Source organism: Olea europaea, unplaced genomic scaffold (genome assembly GCF_002742605.1).
Source record: "Olea europaea var. sylvestris unplaced genomic scaffold, O_europaea_v1 scaffold393, whole genome shotgun sequence".
Lineage (NCBI taxonomy): Eukaryota > Viridiplantae > Streptophyta > Magnoliopsida > Lamiales > Oleaceae > Olea > Olea europaea.
The window spans coordinates 236,086-253,787 of record NW_019258828.1 but is presented as its reverse complement, the minus strand read 5'-3'; the positions used below and the strand labels follow the sequence as shown (position 1 = coordinate 253,787).

Sequence of the window (17,702 nt, the reverse complement as noted above, 5' to 3'; positions counted from 1 at the left end):
ATATATTTGGATACCTTAAGGATAAAGGAATTGGATGTTAAAATGACAACTATCCCAACCATGAGGTGTTCAAGCATGATGTGGTCTTTTGTGCTAAAAATCTGATTTTGTACCAATTCTTGCAGGGATAAATCAAGTGTCCTTGGCTTATTTTAATGCCTTTACAATCCATTTTACTTGCCCTAATATCCCAAAATATATTATAGAGTTAATTCCTTAACCGTTCATTTAATTACTTACCCAATTGAAACTCGATTCTCAATCGACTTTGACAATTTTACCTCAACATTTATAACGTCACATGGACCTTATAATATTGTATTTTGACCATGTCACCTTATATATATAATGTCCCAAATATGTTAAGGATAACCATGATTAACCAAATTAAAAGCGAGAAAATTTACCGATAATGATTCCGAAACTTTCAAGTTCACCATATTTAACACATCAATAACCAACATCTAGACTAACACAATTTTCTATCATAGCCCAATAAAAGATTCTCCACCTAGGTCATGGAGTCGAAAACTAACACCATATAAAGATCTTTAAAACCTCAATAATTCAAAAGTATCGCTTTCAGAGAAAGCAATTAGGATAATTGATGTAAATGACATTGTAAATAGCATGAAATACATGAATCATATTGGCCTAATGTATAATGTGAAGTTCGAGATATTACAAATAACATGTTTATTCACACTTGTATTATCAAATGTAGTTTATATTTGCATGAATATTCTTTTATAATTTGCATAAATGTATTAAATATGTTATTAGCATTATAAGGAAACTCAATTATTTAAAAGCAATTATTCATTTATTCATTATCCAAACTAAGTCTTTACACACACACACACACACATGCATGATGTCGTCAACGATATAGCATCACCATATCTTTGTAAATCATGTGTCATATGTTTTTTGTGTTTAACGAAATATTCAACGTAATAGGATTGAAGAGTGTTTTTTACTTACATTAATGTACCTTGGTTGAAGATATTTTTACATGAACTTTATAAAAATGTTGGTTGTCCATAATCCTTAGTGCAATTCAGAATTGACAATGAACTTCATCACTTCTTCACAGTTTTCTTTCGAATGGTTCCATGTGCTTAATGTAGAAGAATTAGTACGGAAAGAAAGAGTACCAAATTGAAGTTGTGTTTATGTTTGGTTAACAAATCCATGTTTGGCTGAATACTTCACTTAGTGATAGTTGAGAAGGATAGTTTCAATTCCCTTTTGCCATTCCAATTTTTTTGGCAATATTTACAAACTACTTTGCATTCTTGGACTTCGTTGACTTTACAACCCATTGAAATCAATTTGAAGTGTTCCCAACACTTTTACAATTTTTTAGACTTTTGCCTTCCTTTTGCATCAAGCATTTCGAGTTCCGGCTTTGTATCTTCATCAATATCATACAAATCAATTGATCCTATAAGCATTGTCAATGCTCAAATCGCCGAGAATGGAGATGTTATTGAGATCGAAAAATTCATTATGGATTTGGCATCATAGGTGAGTTGCCACTGAACAAGTCCTCAACATAAGAATTGAGATCCATTTGTATAAATAAAATTAAAATATATAAAGATGAAGTAGAATTAGATAGTGGAATGTAATGGAAGAATTATAAAAATGAGTAAAGTGAGAAGATATGAAGAATGAGAAATGTAATAGATAAATTCAATCAACAATGAGGAATTGAATTGAGATTTGAGAGTGAACAATTAGATTATGAAATGCAAAAGATGGATTGTAGAGGATCAGTGTAAAAAATTGATTGAAATGAGTAGTATTTATAGAGTCTGAAAAAATCTGTGATTGTTGTGCCCAACAATCACAAAATGAGCTGCTCGGTTCATTTTACCACCCCTAGGCATGGCACTTCTCATCTATATGGCATTAATGTCTAATAAAAAGACTATGAAGGCTGTAAATGATCACAATGCATTATATAGATGCTATCCATGTTAAAGACCTAATCTTCGTGTCTAAGTTGTTCCATTAGATATTGTCAGCTTTGAGAGAGTTTAAGTCTATCTTTTATAAGTAGTAACTATACAGCTTTAAAATAATAGAGTGCCAACTTCTTGATTTGTGGACAATTAATTTCTCAATCAACATAAAAAATAATGTCTTATGCACTAACACCCTATTTTATATTTTACCTATTAATAGAAGGTATTTATACACATGCTCAAAATATAATGCGACTCATTTTTATAAATATAAATATAAATATTATTTATTTTTGAACTATTTATCTTATTATATTGCAATCATAATACTATTGTAAGAGATGACAAAAAAGAGCGAGTAGCTCGCTGGCTTGGCCCATGGGCAGCTTGATCTCATTTCAGGACAAGCCCAAGCAAAGTGAGAGTGCTCGGTAGGCTAGCCAAGCAGGGTCGACTTGCCATTTTAGGTGAGCAGCTCGTGCCCACAAGCCTCAACTTTTAGAATGACCGCTTGGTTACTTTTCCAAAGTTTTGTGATCGTTTTTTAAATGGTCACTAAATTACTTTTTTCTCTGTAAATACTTTAGAATTTCAATTCATTTTTCACACAAACTATCTACTCTCTTCTATATTCTCTCTACAATCAGAATATCAAATTACTATCAATTTTATTTCATATATTGTATTACAGTCAATTAACATGCATTCTTTCGATTTTATTCTCTACATTATATTCTACATTATTCAATTTATACATTCTATCCTCATTTAAATATACTCTCTACTATAATTCTATTACATATACATAGATCCTAATGCTTTTTGTTGATGTTTCGTTTAGCGATCACTCACCTATGACATCACAATCTCAATTTCACAATGAATTTATCGATCTCAACAACTTCCCATTTTCGAAGATTGTCGAGAATGGGAGTTGATGATGCTCACAAATATAGTCATCTAATCGGTTTAGATATTGATGAAGATGATACCAGATTGGAACAAGAAATTCTAGATGCAAGATAGAAGGGAAAAGAAAAAAGTTGTAAAGTACTGAGAACACTTTAAATTGATCCAAACAGGTTATGCAATTAATGGAGTTCAAGAGTTTAAAGTAGTGAGTAAATGTTGCCAAACACAACTGGCATGACAAAAGGGTATCGATACTACCCACCTCAATCATCAATACCTCAAATATATAGTCAAACATGGGCTTTGGTGTGCTGTCGTAGACAACTAAAAATAAATCCTACTATACTCCTAAAAACATATGTAGTAGTGCAAGTAACGATCGTTCTCATGGAGAGTATCTAGCTTAGTTTTATGCTACATAAACAAGGACTGAGGGGGTTTTGAGTATAACGAAAACAATTTTTAAAGAAAGCAACTATGAACAATTCAAATTAAAGTATCGAAATTAGTCAAAAGAACAAAACTTGATCTAAGTTAACATCCACCTTCGAAATTTTACAATTGATCATTAATCCACGTAGATATATCAATTCATACTTTCAACATTCATCATTGGAATTATCTTCCTATCTCTCCTTAATTTTAGTTAATTAGAAAACATGTAATCCAATTAACCCTAATTACTAAACAACCCAAGACAAGCGTTAAAGGTTTAATCTGGTAACAACCTTAAGAATTAGAGAGATCGATGAAACTAAACAACACAAGGACGAGTGATTGTATTTTATTTAGTCAAGCGTTCTTCCCAAGATTTAACAATTTATGACGCGGTAAACTATCAAATCTTAGTTACTTTACAATTTATATGGATAAAAAAAATTACGGATTTGATATCTAACCCAGCAATGGATTGCACAAATAATAAACTAGTAGGACTCCTAGTAATTAAATGCAACAACCATGAAAATATGCAAAAGAACATCTAATACTCAAAACAAATTATGAAAACAATTTAAATCTCACAGTTTTATTGATTCTGAGGCTTTGGTTTCATTTGACCAAGTACAAAAGTTTAACCACACATGAAAATTGAAGGAGTAAAAGAAAGAAAATGGAAAGGAAGGCGTGCCTCTCTCTTTTAGGACGGTCCTAAGGTTTTAAAAGACGTTTCCAAATTTGTTTCCATAGGAGTTTGAATCAATTACGGAAATCAGGATTTTAACGTAAAAAACATACTATGCGACTGCATAATACAAAGCAATGCGGTCGCAGAGTTTATGCAATTTCAGCCTTCAAAGTCTCTAAAATACCATACGTGACCGCATAGGTATTTATGCTATACGACCCCATACCCATAGCATTGATATCTTTCATAGTTGTTGTGTTTTTGTCTTTAAACTTCGTTTTCATATTTCTTGACTTATTTTCTTGTTTCTTCTTCTTTCAATACTTCATGCCTTATATAAATTGGTCTTCAAATCTTTCACATCTTCATTTTGTCTTCAGAGTCATCTTTTGTCTGTTTGCACTTTGGTCCCTAAACTTTTATTTTTCCATTTTAGTCCTTTTCGCTTATTTCTTCTAAATTCCACCATATTTATCCATTTGCATCCTAAATCAAAATATAAGAATAATGAGTACATTTAGGTATCAAATAACTATAATAACATAAGCAACAAGGGAGAAGAAATATGACATTTTACATTCTCATCGGGCTTGTTGGTAGATCTCAAACACAATTGGAATTCGGTACTCTATCTTTCGGTTCCTATTCTACTGCAAATAAAATTTTGATATATTTGGAGGAAAAGAATTGTGAAGATTGTTCCCAGTACTGAGTTTTTGCTTAGCATAGTAGAGAACAACTATTTTACAATATTCGTGAACGAAGATTTTTAACCAAGTTACGTTAATGTAAGTAGAAACACCTTTTGTTTTGATACCATAGATTATCTCATTAAAACCAAGAACCAATTGATTCATGATTTACGTAACTATGGTGGTGTTTGATAGTGTATTTTATACACTTATTTGGACCTTCAAGTTAGAGTATTTATTGATTGTTTTTCTGAATTATGGCTCAATTCTATGTGTGTTGTTTTTGTTACTTACAAATCAACATAAATGGCAAAATTAGAGAAAATGTGTAAAAAGGGGCTCATTTGTAAGAGATTCAAATTTCGAAGACTAAAACGTAAATATTCAAAAGTTGTATCAGACCTTGAGATAAAAATTCAAGATGTGCTAGGGATCAATTGAATGAAAAAAGAAATCGAAAGGGTAAAATATAATCAAAGTAATATCATTCATCAATTTCCGACTGAAAAAGTTATATTCCGAATTTTTGATCTCAGATTGAGACCTATTTTTATATGGTGAGCATTTGAATTGGAAAAATAAGGGGTTGTTCTCTTCGTGTTTCAGTTTTGCAGTTTTGTGTTTTGAACTCATTTTGAATTTTATGTTTTGAGTGGCTGTTTTGAAATTATTGAAATTCGTTCTTTTTATCATTTTGGAAAATAGTTTCTAGGAACATAAAACTAAAAAACGCGTTTACTTTGAAATTTTGAGAATATTTTTTTTTATAATATTTTATTCAAGAAATCTGATTATTCAATAAATTTTAATATTTTAATATTAATATAATATTAAATAACATATAAATTTTGAAGTTGATGAAAAATGATTCAAGTGTTGATTACTCCAACACGTCCTCTGTTCCTTCCACCAGTCACCATGACAACATTTCTAACATCAAATTTGATGAAATCAGCGATTTTATTACTGAATTTGATGGTATCATTTGCCTTCATGAATGGGTCTGAATTCATACTCAAATACAATTCACAAAGAAATCTCAGAAAATGAGAGGTAATTGAATAAAGTTATAACTTCAAATCAAATGTTCATTTGATTCCATAACAATAATTCAGATATAAATGTAGATGTACATCAAAAGTTACATAACATCTACTGTAGAGAATGTTTCACAAATTTATCATCTTCTAAATGCCATTACACGTATCAAATGCAGTCAGCTGTGACGGGTCAATCTCAAAGTTATTTACGATTTTCTTGTCTCTGTCCACGATATCTGTGATCATCAAGTTGAAGGAAAATACAGTAACCACATAATGCAGAGGAGATAAAGTAGAACCCAAATGCAAATGAATGATGTGGATATTTAAGAAGAGTACGACCTGATATTCCAATTAGATCGTCCAAGTTTGGAATGATATTTGTCACGGAAGCATACATTGACAGCCTCATCCTACAAGATCAAAGAAAATTATATTAAGTTTCTATGGTTTATGAAGAAAGAAATTGAAGTAAACACATTTTCCAACATAAGGTTGAGAAAACTTCAGACCACTTATTGAGTTCTCAATTCATCTTGCCCAAATTTCATCAAAGTTTTCCTTTTAAAATCATGTTGTGCATGCTAGATTTTCAACCATAGACATATGCCGTGCATGCTCATGAAAATCCTCGTGGATGACATGTTTAATCAGTATATTTTTGGAGCCACATGCTCAATCATCATAACCATCACATGGTATGCCACGATTTCCTTGTGAAGGTCATATAAACTTTACAACAATACTCTATAGAAAATATTTCACGAATACTATGTTCTTGCATCATAGTTGTAAATTGATTCTTATTTACCTTTTTGCCTTTGCGTGTGATATTTTTACCGAGTGTAAGTCAAGTGCTTTTCTCCCCAAACGTCTGAAGGCAACCTTTATTACCATTTAACATAAACACGATCCCTAATTTGATAACCCCAACACACACAATTTCATACTAAGAACTTATATGCCAACATATTCTAGATTAACACCACAAGTATCCAGCCGTATAATTCCCGTTATTTTCAAGTTCTATGAATATAAACATCATTTAATTGGATCATTAACATCCTAACACTCATTCAAGTCAATTTCTCACACTTTAGAAGCACTTAGTGATCATGTGAAAGTAGAACTATATGAAGTCTGAAAAAGGACAGAATCTATTTTTCAATTTCGATCTCCATCCAATTATTTTTCCAATCATTTTTCATGCCCTTAACCATATCCAATAACTCCCAAAATTTTCAAAAAATTCTATAACATGTATCTGAAAGTAATCATGTCATAAAGTTGTGATAAGTGAAGGGTTTTCAGCCTAAAAAATAATCCATTTTCCACGACACCAAGTCAAGCAGTTTTCATTGTGACGGTTTTTTGGTTGTCTATTTTATTAGTATGCCACCAATAGAATTCTCGGCCATTAAAAATATTTTCTATACTTCTTGCTTGCATATAAAAACATTCATATTGATAGATATAAGTTATACTCTTACTATCATCCAAAATCAAGGGTTGAATAGGTAGAATCCAGCAACTATGCAATTTCTATCCTTACTTGTTTTACTCAATATATCTCCAAGAATTGTCACTCTTTTTGCCATAATAACGTCCCAAATACCAATTTCAACATAATATCAAGTAATTTCAGAGGCTCAAGAGTTTATAATACCCTCAAAGACAATGAAAACAATCTTCAAAATCGAGAGCTAAACTTACCTATCCAGAAATTTAGTTTCAGCTCTTTGTTTCTGCTTCTCTCTGTTCCTTTTTGCTTTCTCTTTCAATTGGTGGTCAATTGAGGATAACTTGGAAGGCTAAACATGTTAGTAGGAGGTGTATATAGAGTCTTAAAGGGGTTGGGGATATAACTCTTCCTTAAGGGTTAAGAAAATGTGTGATGCAGCCAAGTTACCACGTGTTAAGAGGTGGCCTCTTCATGCTATATTTGACTTTTCTCTTGTACTATTTTAACCCATATTGGCTTATAAGATATATACATATATATACATATGTATGGAGACGTGTTGGATACCTTAAGGAGAAAGGAATTGGATGTTAAAATGACAACTATCCCAAGCATGAGGTGTTCAAGCATGATGTGGTCTTTTGTGGTAAAAATCTGATTTTGTACCAATTCTTGCAGGGACAAATCAAGTGTCATTGGCTTATTTTGATGCCTTTAAAATCCATTTTACTTGCCCTAATATCCCAAAATATATTATAGAGTTAATTCCTTAACCGTTCATTTAATTACTTACCCAATTGAAACTCGATTCTCGATCGACTTCAACAATTTTACCTCAACATTTATAACGTCACATGGACCTTATAATATTGTATTTTGACTATGTCACCTTATATATATAATGTCCCAAATATGTTAAAAACTTAGTTTAAGTTTTAGGATAACCATGATTAACCAAATTAAAAGGTAGAAAATTTACCGATAATGATTCCGAAATTTTCAAGTTCACCATATTTAACACATCAATATCCAACATCTAGACTAACATAATTTTCTATCATAGCTCAATAAAAGATTCTCCACCTAGGTCATGGAGTCAAAAACTAACACCATATAAAGATATTTAAAACCTCAATAATTCGAATGCACCGCTTTTAGAGAAAGCAATTAGGATAATTGATGTAAATGACATTGTAAATAGCATGAAATACATGAATCATATTGGCCTAATGTGTAATGTAAAGTTCGGGATATTACAAATAACATGTTTATTCACACTTGTATTATCAAACGTAAAACTACGAATTTTATATTTGCAAGAATATTCTTTTATAATTTGCATAATAGTATTAAATATGTTATTAGCATTATAAGGAAACTCAATTATTTAAAAGCAATTATTCATTTATTCATTATCCAAACTGAGTCTTTACTCTCACACACACATACACACACATGATGTCAACGTTATAGCATCACCATATCTTTGTAAATCACGTGTCATCTGTTTTTTGTGTCTAACGAAATATTCAACGTAATAGGATTGAAGAGTGTTTTTACTTACATTAATGTACCTTGGTTGAAAATATTTTTACATGAACTTCATAAAAATGTTGGTTGTCCATAATCCTTAGTGCAATTCAGAATCGACAATGAACTTCATTACTTCTTCACAATTTTCTTTCGAACGGTTCCATGTGCTTAATGTAGAATTAGTATCGAAAGAAAGAGTATCAAATTGAAGTTGTGTTTATGTTTGGTCAACAAATCCATGTTTGGCTGAATACTTCACTTAGTGTCAGTTGAAAAGGATAGTTTCAATTCCCTTTTGCCATTCCAATTTTTTTGGCAATATTTACAAACTACTTTACATTCTTGGACTTCGTTGACTTTACAACCCATTGAAATCAATTTGAAGTGTTCCCAACACTTTTGCAATTTTTTAGACTTTTACTTTCCTTTTGCATCAAGCATTTCGAGTTCCGGCTCTGTATCTTCGTCAATATCATACAAATCAATTGATAACTACTCCTATAAGCATTGTCAATGCTCAAATCACCGAGAATGGAGATGTTATTGAGATCGAAAAATTCATTATGGATTTGGCATCATAGGTGAGTTGCCACCAAACAAGTCCTCAATATAAGAATTGAGATCCATTTGTATAAATAAAATTAAAATATATAAAGATGAAGTAGAATTAGATAGTGGAATGTAATGGAAGAATTATAAAATTGAGATAAAGTGAGAAGATATGAAGAATGAGAAATGTAATAGATAAATTCAATCAACAATGAGGAATTGAATTGAGATTTGAGAGTGAACAATTAGATAGTGAAATGCAAAAGATGGATTGTAGATGATCAGTGTAAAAAATTGATTGAAATGAGTAATATTTATAGATTCTGAAAAAATCTGCGATTTTTGTGCCCAACAATCACAAAATAAGCTGCTCGGTTCATTTTACCACCCCTAGGCATGGCACTTCTCATCTATATGGCATTAATGTCTAATAAAAAGACTATGAAGGCTGTAAATGATCACAATGCATTAGATAGATGCTATCCAGGTTAAAGACCTAATCTTCGTGTCCAAGTTGTTCCATTAGATATTGTCAGCTTTGAGAGAGTTTAAGTCTATCTTTTATAAGTAGTAACTATATAGCTTTAAAATAATAGAGTGCCAACTTCTTGATTATATGATTGTGGACAATTAATTTCTCAATCAACACCCTATTTTATATTTTACCTATTAATAGAAGGTATTTATACACATGCTCAAAATATAATGCAACTCATTTTTATAAATATAAATATAAATATTATTTATTTTTGAACTATTTATCTTATTATATTGCAATCATAATACTATTGTAAGAGATGACAAAAAACAACGAGTAGCTCGCTGGCTTGGCCCATAGACAGCTCGATCTCATTTCAGGACAAGCCCAAGCAAAGGGAGAATGCTCGGTAGGCTAGCCAAGCAGGGTCAACTTGCCATTTTAGGTGAGCAGCTCGTGCCCACAAGCCTCAGCTTTTAGAATGACCATTTGGTTACTTTTCCAAAGTTTTGTGATCGTTTTTTAAATGGCCACTAAATTATTTTTTTCTTTGTAAATACTTCAGAACTTCAATTCATTTTTCACACAAACTATCTACTTTCTTCTATATTCTCTCTACAATCAAAATATCAAATTACTATCAATTTTATTTCATATATTGTATTACATTCAATTAACATGCATTCTTTCGATTTTATTCTCTACATTATATTCTACATTATTCAATTTATACATTTTATCCTCATTTAAATATACTATCTACTATAATTCTATTACTTACACATAGATCCTAATGCTTTTTGTTGATGGTTCGTTTAGCAATCACTCACCTATGACATCACAATCTCAATTTCACAACGAATTTATCGATCTCAAAAACTCCCCATTTTCGAAGATGGTCGAGAATGGGAGTTGATGATGCTCACAAATATAGTCATCAGATCGGTTTAGATATTGATGAAGATGATACCAGATCGGAACAAGAAATTCTAGATGCAAGAGGGAAGGGAAAAGAAAAACGTTGCAAAGTATTTAGAACACTTTAAATTGATCCAAACAGGTCATGCAATTAATGGAGTTCAAAAGTTTAAAGTAGTGAGTAAATATTGCCAAACACAATTGGCGTGACAAAAGGGTATTGGTACTACCCACCTCAATCATCAATACCTCAAATATATAGTCAAACATGAGCTTTGGTGTGCTGTCGCAAACAACTAAAAATAAATCCTACTACACTCCTAAAAACATATGTAGTACTGCAAGTAAGGATCGTTCTCATGGAGAGTATCTAGCTTAGTTTTATGCTACATAAACAAGGACTGAGGTTTATTCAAATTAAGGTATTGAAATTAATCAAAAGAACAAAAATTGATCTAAGTTAAAATCCACCTTCGAAATTTTACAATTGATCATTAATCCACGAAGATATATCAATTCATACTTTCGGCATTCATCACTGGAATTATCTTCCTATCTCTCCTTAATTTTAGTTAATTAGAAAACATGCAATCCAATTAACCCTAATTACTAAACAACCCAAGACAAGTGTTAAAAGTTTAATCTGGTAACAATCTTAAGAATTAGAGAGATTGATGAAACTGAACAACACAAGTACGAGTGATTGTATTTAATTTAGTCAAGCGTTCTTCCCAAGATTTAATAATTTATGACGCGGTAAACTGTCAAATCTTAGTTACTTTACAAGTTAGATGGATAAAAAAATTACGGATTTGATATCTAACCCAGTAGTGGATTGCACAAATAATAAACTAGTAAGACTCCTAGTAATTAAATGCAACAATCATGAAAATATGCAAAAGAACATCTAATACTCAAAACAAATTATGAAAACAATTTAGATCTCACAGTTTTATTGATTCTGAGGCTTTAGTTTCATTTGACCAAGTACAAAAGTTTAACCACACATGAAAATTGAAGGAGTAAAAGAAAGAAAATGGAAAGGAAGGTGTGTCCCTCTAGGACGGTCCTATGGTTTTAAAAGACGTTTCCAGATTTGTTTCCATAAGAGTTTGAATCAATTATGGAAATCAGGATTTTTACGTCGAAAACATACCATGCGACTGCATAATACAAAGCAATGCGGTCGCATAGTTTATGCAATTTCAACCTTCAAAGTCTCTTAAATACCATACGCGACCACATAGGTGTTTATGTTAAACAATCCCATACCCATAGCATTGATATCTTTCATAGTTGTTGTGTTTTAGTCTTTAAACTTCGTTTTCATATTTCTTGACTTATTTTCTTGTTTCTTCTTCTTTCAATACTTCATGCCTTATATAAATTGGTCTTCAAATCTTTCACATCTTCATTTTCTCTTCAGAGTCATCTTTTGTCTATTTGCACTTTGGTCCCTAAACTTTTATTTTTTCCATTTTAGTCCTTTTCGCTTGTTTCTTCTAAATTCCACCATATTTATCCATTTGCATCCTAAATCAAAATATAAGAATAATGAGTACATTTAGGCATCAAATAACTATAATAACACTAGTCTTTGACACGTGTGTTGCACGAGTTTAGTATTTATTGTATTTTTATTAGCGTCCAAAATTGTAGATTTTCAAAATTGATTGAAGATTCGAGGTATTTGGTGAAATCTAATCGTTTGGTTCATTACATTAGCGCAAGATGCATGTAGATTTCTTTTTCATTTTCTATTTTTTTCCTCATTTATTTATTTTTTATTTGTTGTATTCATATTATAAATATTTTTTTTGATTTTAAATAATTTTTAATTCTTTTTTCTTTATGAAAAAAAAACTTAATTTTTTCAATTTTAATTAAAAGATATTTATATTGTAAGAAAACACTGCAACACGCAATTTTCATACCTCCCAAAAAATTAAAAAATAAAGATAATATAAGACATAAAATATTTTAAAAAAAGTTGTAAGTAAAAAAATTGAAGAGAAAAGAGTTAAAAAGAATTTTAAATTTAAAAAAAATTATTTTTAACGTAAAACTACGATACTGATTTCTCTCGGCATCATATTCATATGTATTTAGATTTTGTGATTCATATATATTTTATATTTATTTTATACTTATGTTGAAAAAATAAAAATCTAGAAATTTTTTTGAAATTCAGTTTGGTAAGTAAATGTACGGTGTTCTGCATTCTCGGTATTTGTAAGTGCAAAAATCGGTATATAAAAATACAGCAAGTTGTAAATATAGTAGGCAGCATATACGGTAAGTTGCAAATACGGTAGGCAGCATATACGGTAAGGTGAAAATACAGTAAGTTGTTTGCAAATACGGTAGGCAGCATATATGGTAAGGTGCAAAATACGGTAAGTTATTTGCAAATACGGTAGGCAACATACACAGTAAACTGTCTACAAATATGGTAAGCTGCATATATGAATTTATAATTTGTTATAAATATATAAAATTTATTTAATATTGAATTTCTTAAGTATTAAATGTTGTAATTCAATATTGTTTCTTTTTTTATAATTGTATTTCCGAAAATTAAAAAAAAATTGATTATGAAATTGCTAATTTTTAAATGTGTTTTTTTGTTGAAAATAAAAATGATTTTTTTATGTTATTTGTAAAAAAAAAAAAATATTATTGTAATTTTATTAGAGTAATAAGAAGATTTATTATGCATTTTTATTTTTTGCATTCTGTGAAAAATTTTGTTTATGGTGATTGATAAATATTCTTCCACACATGCATCATACCAACGACATTAAAAAAATAATAATAATTTTAGTATATATTAAATATATATATATATATATATATATATATATATATATATATATATATATGGAGGAAAGCCTCTATAATACAGCTATCTCCATGAAATCTCCGTATTATGGAGGTTAGGCCTCCATAAAGCCTCCGTAATACGGAGGCTTTATCATGATAGAACCTCCGTATTATAGAGACTCTATCATGATACGGAGGCTCCACCGTGCATTTTTTTACTTTTTTTTTTTCCTTCATTGGCTCTTAATACAATAATTTCATTTCATTTAATCAACTTAATTTTTTTAATATTCTTAAAATAAAAATACATAAAATAATGGAGGCTTACTCTTTCTCTTTTTTTACACGCTACAACCATACTTCTCTATTTCTCCACACTATCTCTTTTACCATTTTCTCACGCTATCAACCATGTATCTTTAGAAAGTTTATTTTTGAGCACATAAGTAAGTTTAAATAAAAATATTATTTTTATATATGTATGTAAAATGTACATTGTAACCATTTGGATGATCAAAAAATAATATTAATCAAAATGTTTACAAATCGTTTAAATAATAATTTATTGAGGGGGTTAATTCAAGAGAAAAAGTGTGAATTCCATAAATATATAATTGAAAATATGTTTGAAAAAAATAAATTTTAAAAAATGAAGACCAAACATGTTAACAAATGAATATATTTATTTTTCGAGAAATGAGTTTTTATTACTATTTCATTTATATCATGAAATAATTTTAATCTTAATATGTTAGATTGTGCTTTAAAATTACATAATCTGTCAAATAAAATTTTTAAAATTAATATGTTTTTATGATTTTTTTGTTGGTTTTTGGAAGGTGAAATATAATAGAACTAAAAAATAAAAAATAATTAAATTTTTATTAATTTTATAATATAATATGTTATGGAGGCTCATGCTTGACCCTCCATAACAATTATGGAGGCTCGAGTATGAGCCTCCATTATTACTTTACTAAAATATATATATATATATATATAAAAACATATTATTTTATGAAAATTAATTTTAAAAATTATATTTGATAGATTATATAATTTTGAAACACAATTTAACATATTAAGATTAGAATCATTTCATAATAAAAATGAAATGATAATAAAAACTCATTTCTCGAAAAATAAATATATTCATTTGTTAACATGTTTGATCTTCATTTTTTAAAATTTATTTTTCTTCAAACATATTTTCAATCATATATTTATGGAATTCACACTTTTGCTCTTAAATTAACCCGCTCAATAAATTATTATTTAAAAGGTTCGTAAACATTTTAATTGATATTATTTTTTGGTCAACCAAATGGTTACTATATACCTTTTACGTACATATATAAAAATAATATTTTTATTTAAACTTACTTATGTGCTCAAAAATAAACTTTCTAAAGATACATGGTTGATAGCGTGAGAAAATGGTGAAAGAGATAGTGTGGGGAAATATAGAGGCATGACTGTAGCGTGTAAAAATGGAGAAAGAGTAAAGAGAGCTCTATGACATAATCCTCCACGCCGCGTAAATTGAGGAAAAACAACAAAATCACTATATCAAACACATAAGATAAACGACGTCGTTTCTTTCTCTCAATAAAAAAGAAAAAGTTACAGTGAGACAAAATGGAAGAATCTACTGTTCTTTCTATAGTAGTGAAATATTGCCCTTTTTATATAGTAGTGATAAGTACCAATGGAGAAAAAATATGACATTTTACATTCTCATCGGGCTTGTTGGTAGATCTCAAACACAATTGGAATTCGGTACTCCATCTCTCGGTTCCTATTATACTACACTTAAAAAAAATTGATATATTCGGAGGAAAAAAATTCTTGAAAGAATTGTGAAGATCGTTCCCAGTACTGAGTTTTTGCTAAGCATAGTAGACAACAACTATTTTACAATATTCGTGAATGAAGATTTTCAACCAAGTAACGTTAATGTAAGTAGAAACACCTTTTGTTCTGATACCATAGATTATCTCATTAAAACCAAGAACCAATTGATTCATGATTTACGTAACTATGGTGGTGTTTGATAAGTGTATTTTATTCACTTATTTGGACCTTCAAATTAGAGTATTTATTGATTATTTTTCTGAATTATGGCTCAATTCTATGTGTGTTGTGTTTGTTAATTACAAATCAACATAAATGGCAAAATTAGAGAAAATGTGTAAAAAGGGGCTCATTTGTAGAATACTCAAATTTCGAAGACTAAAACGTAAATATTCAAAAGTTGTATCAGATCTTGAGATAAAAATTCAAGATGTGCTAGGGATCAATTGAATGAAAAAAGAAATCGAAGGGGTAAAATATAATCAAAGTATTATCTTTCATCAATTTCCAACTGAAAAAGTTATACTCCGAATTTTCAATCTCAGATTGAGACCTATTTTTATATAGCGAGCATTTGAATCGGAAAAATAAGGGGTTGTCCTCTTGGTGTTTCAATTTTGTAGTTTTGCGTTTGAATTCATTTTGTGCTTTATGTTTTGAGTGGCTGTTTTGAAATTATTGAAATTCATTCTTTTTGTCATTTTGGAAAATAATTTCTAGAAAAATAAAACTGAAAAATGCGTTTACTTTGAAATTTTGAGAATATTTTTTTATAATATTTTATTCAAGAAATCTGATTATTCAATAAATTTTAGTATTTTAATATTAATATAGTATTAAATAACATATAAATTTTGAAGTTGGTGAAAAATGATTCGAGTGTTGATTACTCCAACACGTCCTCTGTTCCTTCCACCAGTCACCATGACAACATTTCTAACATCAAATTTGATGAAATCAGCGATTTTATTACTGAATTTGATGGTATCATTTGCCTTCATGAATGGGTCTGAATTCATACTCAAATACAATTCAAAAAGAAATCTCAGAAAATGAGAGGTAATTGAATAAAGTTATAACTTCAAATCAAATGTTCATTTGATTCCATAACAATAATTCAGATATAAATGTAGATGTACATCAAAAGTTACATAACATCTACTGTAGAGAATGTTTCACAAATTTATCATCTTCTAAATGCCATTACACGTATCAAATGCAGTCAGCTGTGACGGGTCAATCTCAAAGTTATTTACGATTTTCTTGTCTCTGTCCACGATATCTGTGATCATCAAGTTGAAGGAAAATACAGTAACCACATAATGCAGAGGAGATAAAGTAGAACCCAAATGCAAATGAATGATGTGGATATTTAAGAAGAGTACGACCTGATATTCCAATTAGATCGTCCAAGTTTGGAATGATATTTGTCACGGAAGCATACATTGACAGCCTCATCCTACAAGATCAAAGAAAATTATATTAAGTTTCTATGGTTTATGAAGAAAGAAATTGAAGTAAACACATTTTCCAACATAAGGTTGAGAAAACTTCAGACCACTTATTGAGTTCTCAATTCATCTTGCCCAAATTTCACCAAAGTTTTCCTTTGTTTTTCAACAGAAATAATTTCTTTATCTAGATTGTTAATTTCGCCAACAATTTCTGTGTAGGTCAAAACAAAAATTGTTAATCAATGATGCTAGAATCAAACTAAGAATCAGGAAAGGTGCAACTAAAACTGAGCGAATACTTATCTAAGCTCCTCCCTAAGCATATGTTCTCTTTCCTGTTCATCTTCCAACTCTTTCTGTAGTAAATCTAATTCACCATCAGTAGCACCTTCAGACTCTGCAGCAGTAGCTTTCTGCTTGCAAATATCAATCTTCTTATGATAATCTAAGGCACGCAAGATTATAGTTAGTAAGATAAACAAATCAAGCTACAATTTTCTCGTCTTAATAGCATAAAATTTGGTCCAAATCATATTAAGGGCACCCAGATGCTCATATAGTGTAATCAAAAAGCATTTTCCACGTGATGTAACATAACCCGAAAAGCGAAAACATAAACGCATATTTGTCTTTCAAACCACCATACCAAAACATAAACTCGTGTAATCCAGCATGATTGGCAGAGGTTAAGAGTTACTTCAACTTCTTTATTTCTAACCTGTTAGGTAGGAAATTTCAATAAAGATACTAGTTATTTCAGTAATGTAAGCCGTAAGATTTAGGTTCGAAAAAAGTAACATTGCTACTTTCAGTTTTTACTTAGAGAAATATTATCTGTTGTAAAAATTACTTATTTACTTGTAAGTGTTAAGGAAGAAAATCAATTAA

General features: G+C 29.8%; 1 pseudogene; it reads right to left on the bottom strand.

The window, feature by feature from the left end:
* Positions 1–16,514: 16,514 nt before the first annotated feature.
* The window catches only part of LOC111387187, an 18,186-nt pseudogene continuing 16,998 nt past the window's right edge, over positions 16,515–17,702 (bottom strand).